Raw genomic sequence first — 7,374 nt, 5'->3', positions numbered from 1 at the left:
TCGTGATCAAACGTCAACATCCCACCGCAAGATCGCTAGTGTTTGGAGGTGATTTTAACCTCCAAATTGCAAAATCATCACCTCCAAGTTAGTTCTAATACCCTCCGTTATATGAATTATGATGGTGCGTCGATCGTCGCAAGTTTCTCGTTAAACAGTCAATGGGAAATAATGAAAAACGTAAATTACTAGCAATAGGGCGATATTCAAAACTGAAAAGGCAATAGATGGCTCTTTTTCAATGGTAGTAAAAACGAAATCCTGAAGCAAAGAAAGCACCACGGAAGATAAACTAATCACAAAAAGTTATGTATTCACTTTACACTTGATTTCTAATCACTACTTATTTGATTCAGTTTCCTAATTGCAAGCAATTTACGATTTTCATTATTTTCCATACGTTTTGACAGTTCTCCGACTACCATTCTTCCATGCGCTTGTGTTGAAAGTTTGATAAATTTGAGAATCCAGCGTAGCGCGATCAGTGAGTGGAATAGAAACATCAGTGTCGCCGCTCGGCGGCCGGTAAGAGAAACTGAATGTTCGAAAGGTTGTTGTCTGTAATTTTTGCCGCTGGCGCCAACTGTTAGCGTTTGAGAACAAAATAAACAGTCGTTACCCTATTAGGAAACTAGATCGAAAAAATAATTATTCGAAATCAAGCGTAATGTGAATAGATAACTTTTGGTTGTCAGTTCATCTTCCATGGTGTTTTCACAGGCAAACAGACGTCACACTCTCATCATTGTCCATCGACCACCGATCGACTCAAAAATATGGTAGGTGGCCAATCCGCCAATCGCAGCGCTCGCATCGTTTTTGTTCGCGTTTGACATTTACGCACTACCGCCATCTGTTGGCCAAACACATCGATTTTAGCATTGGGCGTACATGTCTTCGTGACTGATTTTGATCGAGATTTGTTCTAAGTGTTACGTCTGTTTGTCTGTGGTGCTTTCTTTGCTTCAGGGTTTCGTTTTTACTACCACTCAAAAAGAGCCATCTATTGCCTTTTCAGTTTTGAATATCGCCCTATTTTGTTTGTTTGTTTGTTTATTTGTTACATCAACAGGCAAAGTGAGGCCCCAATGATGTTGGTAGTTAAAAACATACAAATCGAGACAAGAAAGGTCAAATCTACAAATAACACATATGGAAGTCAAGAGCTAAAACTTAATCTAAAGCACATTCAAAGCCGTTGTCAGTTGTTTCGTCCAGCAAAAAAGGATGAAAATCTTCGACGTAAGAACTCACGAGTGAGATGAAAGTCGAAGATTGATGCGACTCGGTTGAAAAGTTTCAGTAATCCGTTGATCCCACCGTTAGTACTGTAGTTCGTCCGTCGGAGAGGAAGCCTTAGGAGCGAACTATTGCGGAGCAGTCGTGGTCCAGCATTCAAGTCGATTTGTTCGAGGATTGATGCGCAGTCTATTCGTCCCTGAAGCGTATCGGCGATCGTCAAAGCTCTGATTGTGTCTCTTCGCGTGCGGAGTAGCTCGAGATCTATTAGTTGGCATCTGCTCTCGTAACTAGGTAGGCGGAACGGATTCGTCCACGGTAGTTTGCGAAGCGCAAAACGTAGAAAGCGGCTTTGAACCGACTCGATTCGCTCGGCGCCGTTGTTGTATGCAGGACACCAGACTGCAGAACAATATTCCAGAGTGGAACGAACGAGGGAGCAATAAAGCGACTTTAGGCAGTAGATGTCCGTGAAGTTTTTGGCGATCCTGAAGATAAATCCAAGGGTTCTAGACGCCTTGTCTACGGTGTACGACACATGCTGCCTGAAAGACAATTGTGAGTCCATGATGACACCCAGATCTTTCACGTGGTTAACGCGTTCGATAATCGTCCCATACAGACTGTAGGCGAATAGGGTCGGCTGCTTCAGTCGTGAGAACGTTATAATTGAACATTTGACTGGGTTAACTACCATCCTATTAAGAGAGCACCAGTTAGCGAAAGCGTCAATCTGTTGTTGCAAAAAGTGGCAGTCGGTTGTAGAGCGGATCTGTAGGAACATTTTTAGGTCGTCGGCGTAAGACAAACGAGGACCTTTGATTAGCAGATGAACATCGTTGAAATACAACAGAAAGATCAACGGACCCAAATGGCTACCTTGTGGGATGCCAGAAGAAGCAGAAAAGCTACTAGATTTGAAATCGCCAATTGAAACCAATAATTGACGACCGGTGAGGTACGTCCGGAACCAACATAACAAATTGCCGCTGACACCAAGTGTGTCGAGTTTTGCGATCGCGATAGCGTGGTCCAGCTTGTCGAATGCAGTAGAGAGATCGGTGTATATGACATCCGTCTGCGTACGTTCCGTCATGCTATTAGTGATGTAGGATGTGAGGCACAGTAAATTAGTGGTAGTTGACCGGCCCGCAGTGAAACCATGCTGGTCGGGGCTGAGATACTGCTGACAGTGTGAGAGCAAAGGTTCCATAACGACAAGCTCGAAAAGTTTCGAGACGGAACACAGCGCCGCAATTCCTCGGTAGTTATTCACGTCGTGTTTACTTCCTTTTTTATGTACTGGGAACATGTATGCGGTTTTCCAGCAGGACGGAAAAGTGCCACTGGAAAGCGACATTTGAAAAAGATGACGGAGAGGAACTAGCAAGTTGTCGATGTGTTTTTTCAGGAGTGCGGAGGGGACACCGTCTGGCCCCGGATTATTTGAGGATTTGAGCTTTGAAGTGGCCTTGGTGATCGCGTCGAATTGTACGTCGATAGCACTCAACGATTCACCATTCAGAGGAACATAACTGGCTGCGCGGCTTACTTGGTCCTCGGTGATGCCCTCATCGTTGAAAACGTTGGCAAATTTTTCAGCGAACAGCTGACAGATTTCTTGCGTGGTAGATGCGATTTCTCCGTTCAGCTCCATAGACGACGGAAGGCCAGATTCCTTACGTTGTTCATTTACAAATTTCCAGAAGGATTTGGGCTTATTTTTAAGTTTAAGCTCTATATCTCGCTGGTGCTGAGAGTAACATAAGCGACTTAATCTTTTATATTCGTTATTGATCCTCACATAATCGTCCCTTAGAGGAAGCGTTCGATGCTTTGTTAGTTTCCTTAAAGCGGCTCTCTTCTGCGACTTAAGTTGGCGAAGCTCTTTTGTTTGCCAGGGAGGATGTGCGTCTTGAAGATGTATGCGCTTTGGTACATGCCTGTCGATGACATATGAGAGAACATTTGAAAAAGTAGTTGCAGCGACTTCAACATCGCGGGGGTCAAGAATAGTTGCCCAATCGATACTTGACAGGACATCTGCAATGCTACGATGATCGGCTTTCACAAAGTTGTACGAAACAGAGGCGGGGCGATCGTCGAATTCGGATATCTGGTAGCCTTCAATAGATATCATCAACGCAGGATGATGAGCGACATCTTTTACTAAGGCGCACGGAGCCTCGGAAATTATTGGTGCTTTTTCTTGGAAACTCACGAAACATAGATCCAGACTACGGTTATTTTCATTGACAACGTGATTGATTTGAGTCAATGTGGCGGCACTGTAGCTATCCAACAGATTAATCGCACAGGCATGGAACGACGAGCACTCGGGGTCCAGGTAGAGGAATCCGCTGTGAGACGGTTTCCACGAAACACCAGCAAGATTGAAGTCACCGACAATGATTATTTCGTCCGTCGGGGATGCTGACTCCATCATAGAGAACACAGATTGACAGTGAGCATTAATAAGTTCGACGTCGCGCACCCGATCGGGTGCAATGTACAAGGCGCACAAAAACAGTGTACGACCGTCGAACTGGATAGATACCCAGACTTGTTCCAAGCACCTCCACAGGCCGTTGTCAAGAGCTTTCACTCTCAGTCCAGAGCGAACCGCCACAAGAACACCGCCTCCGGTGCGTTTGCAGCTATTGTTTGGATTCCGATCGCAACGAAATACCTCGTAACCGGATCCGAATACCTGATTAGAAATCGTTTTAGAGTCAAGCCAAGTCTCGGTTAAGACGATAATATCGTAGCAGGCATCCGAGACGGCTAAGCGATAATCGTCGATACTTGTATTCATGCCGCCGACATTTTGGTAGTACAGAACGATGTCTAGTTTCGAAGTCGCTGCCGAAGGTTCGCTTATTCTGGAATGCAATAGTGCGTCAGGTGTCGAATGAGTGCATGTTGAAACAGGTGAATACTCGCCAGAGTCGGGTTGTTGGAAGACCCTCTCTCCGTTACCGACTATAGGACCAGAACGACTGTGATGAACGTGGGCAGCAAGAGGCAGGATTGTAGCGGAGGGATCGAGGGCTTCCATGAAGCTTTCTACGATGCGTTCTGGTTGTCCAGCCGCAGATGAAGTTGAAATATCGTCGTTGACACTAAAAATTGAGGGCGCATCAGGCGACGAAGGAACAGAGGCTTGAATGTACTTGCTTGTGAGTGCGCGATGGAAGACCCCTGATCCGCATCTAGCTAAAGGACCAGGACGACTGTGCTGAGCGGGAGCGGGAGGCGGGAGATGGCACGACTTCGCTAGAGGAATCAGGGGCTTCCAAAAAGCTGTATACAGTGCGTCCTGGTTGTGAAAATAGCTGGGTTGCGCAGTGAGCTTCTATTGAAGGGCCGTCGATGGAAATGAGATAATTGTCGGCGGACTCCAGATATGAGGAGGCCATGGTCGCAGCGATTTGACTATACAAGCGATTACTCGTGGTGGCAGAGGGATCCACAGCGCTAGAACGTGAGAACTGATCAAGCGGAGAAGAGCTACTAAACGATGAATACTTGCCTGGGTGAGAGGGTTGGGAGACCCTGTTACCATACTCGACAACAGGACCAGAACGGCTGAGATGGCGGGAAGCAGCTTGCGCGACTGTGTCGAGAGGTTCGAGGGCTCCCATAATGCGACAGGCAGTGCGTTCTGGTTTACAGCATCCAGGTGTTAACAGCTCGGTACAATGCCGGATACCGGAGTTGAAAATGGCGAGCTGGCTGGATCTGGGGAAATCAGGATAGCAGGCGTGTTTTGGCGTGGCAGCCACAAGTTTTTTGATGTGCTGTCTTCAAACTCGCGAAACAGTATTCCTTTCGGCCATGTGTCCGCGTTGAGCGCAGCTTCGCGAAGGCTAGGGTCAATGCCGACTTTGAATGAGATGAAGTTCAGGCGATTGGTATCGATTCCCCGCTTAACAAGCGGAATCGCTTTGATGATTCCTTCACAGTGCAAGCAATCCTTAACCAGTTGTTCAACCGCATCCGGTTTAACACTAGGGTGAATACGAGAGAGATACACCTCGATGGGCTCAGGCACGGTAAGCACGTTTGCATCAGCCACTATTTTAGTGCCCCCGACGAGAGGTTTGTTGGAAACCGAACCGTCATCACGGCGTCTTTTCAAGGGCGGTTGTCGTGAGGAAGTACCAGGTTCTTGGGAAAGAATTGGAGTTAACGGGGTGATGCGCATGGATAGCTGCGCGATTTGCTGTCCTTGTTTGGCTAGTTCTTTCTTGATCTCAGCATGCACAGATTCTTGTTTTTCGGTAATAGCGTTAATAGCTTCACCAAATGAAGAAACCGTCGATTAGAACCTCGCAATTTTCATTAATTTGGCGCACTCATCGCACATCCACATTAGGTTCGGATTTTCATGAACGATTCTCACAAACGCCTTGTTGAGTTTTGCGACCGTACATTTCAGATGAACCATTCTCTCGCAAAAAGCCATACAAGTTACGCAATCCTCTTCGCATTTGATAGGCTTTGCGCAATGATCGCAAGCAGCGGACGATGACATGGTAAGGTGGAGATGCTCTAATTTGAAAGTACGGTGGTTGAGAAAGTGCACTGAGCGTACAGGTACGTAAACAGCAAAACAAAAGTACGGTTGCTTAAAAAGTGTAGTAAGCGCACAAACAACAAGATCGCGCGAGAGAAGTGTACCACTGTTTCACAGAATCTTAAAAGTGATTTCTCAATCTTATCACCAACTAAACCGGATCTTCCACGGAATTAATGTTCACAGACGGGCAATTCAACGGTTGACACAGAAAGGATTCGATTAAATAACGGAATAACACTATAATTTCCGGAGCGATACATAAACCAACCAACTTTCGTACAGTGATTATAGTCATCCATTCAATTTTGAGAAATAATTCGTTAGATGCATTTCGCCATACAAATATTTTTCGCGTTATCTTTTAGCGGTTTTTCATGCATAGACACTAGCGCATGTGCGTTACTGTGCAATGAGTAGCGAATCAGGCCATGCATGTAACCCATTGTGTGTTAGTGGAAGCATACGTTTTGGCGTTTCATTTGGAATCATCTTCTTTGAGTCATAACAGTGGTATGGGTTTCAATGCTCCACAGTTATGCGTAGTATGCTCCTGAAACGTAATACTTATGACACACTTGCGGTATACGTACCATTGTACAATTATTTTGAAATGGGTTCCATACTGATAATTGTCTTTATTCAAGATAGTCTTGGAATAATTTTCTTGACAACTTGTACCATGGTATATGTATCGGATGTCTGTCCAAAGTATAAAGCGCTCAAGTAAAATTTCTCTTTTTTACCAAAGTCATTTTGACAGCTGATCCAGTATGAGCGAAGTGTCACTTTTACTTGCGGAATAATTGAGCGGCACATTTTTCCGTACACGGAGAAAATGAAGTACTCAAAAGTGAGTTCATTCCACTCAATTCCGGGGGTTCGTGCGTTAACCTAATTTTGAGTTGATGGGGTAGAAGTTGTTTTCATTTGCAGCCATGCGAAAAAATACCTACTGGCTAAGTTCTTTCCACTCAACCGGCAGATCAAATAACTCAACTTCCAGTACTATGTCACTTACTCAAATTTGAGGTAACGCACAAAGGTTCGGTTTTTGGGTTGTTTGGCTCTTCGCTCTCTGACAACAATAGAAGGAGCGAATGAAATAGGGAGAGAAAAATAACTCAAAAGTAAGTTAAAAAATACTCAAATATGGGTTTTCCGTTTTCTCCGTGTAAGGAAAAGTGACAGCTCCATTTGATTTGTACAGCAGGCGTTACCGACGTTATGAAATCAGCACTGAGAAAAATCTACACGCCAAGGTCGTGTGTTTTACTTATAGATTTGCGCAATGAGGAAAACCACATGACTTGAGTGTGGTAGCCATATGGATTTTGTCATTGACTTCACGGTATAATAACATGTGTATCAACATTAGGTTGTCATGAGAAACAAACATGAATGTCTAAATATTAAATCATGAAAACCAACGGATTTGCTTATTGAATTCGAAATGTAGTGGCTTCAGATAGTCATGTGTGGTAGAACATGAATGCCATGAGACTGAAAGAAGAAATTTGATAGAAGAAATCTTGCTCCCCAAAATATGGATTCGA

The sequence above is a fragment of the Aedes aegypti genome, chromosome 3 (assembly GCF_002204515.2).
Source record: "Aedes aegypti strain LVP_AGWG chromosome 3, AaegL5.0 Primary Assembly, whole genome shotgun sequence".
NCBI classification, from domain to species: Eukaryota; Metazoa; Arthropoda; class Insecta; order Diptera; family Culicidae; genus Aedes; species Aedes aegypti.
This window is presented reverse-complemented; position numbering follows the sequence as displayed.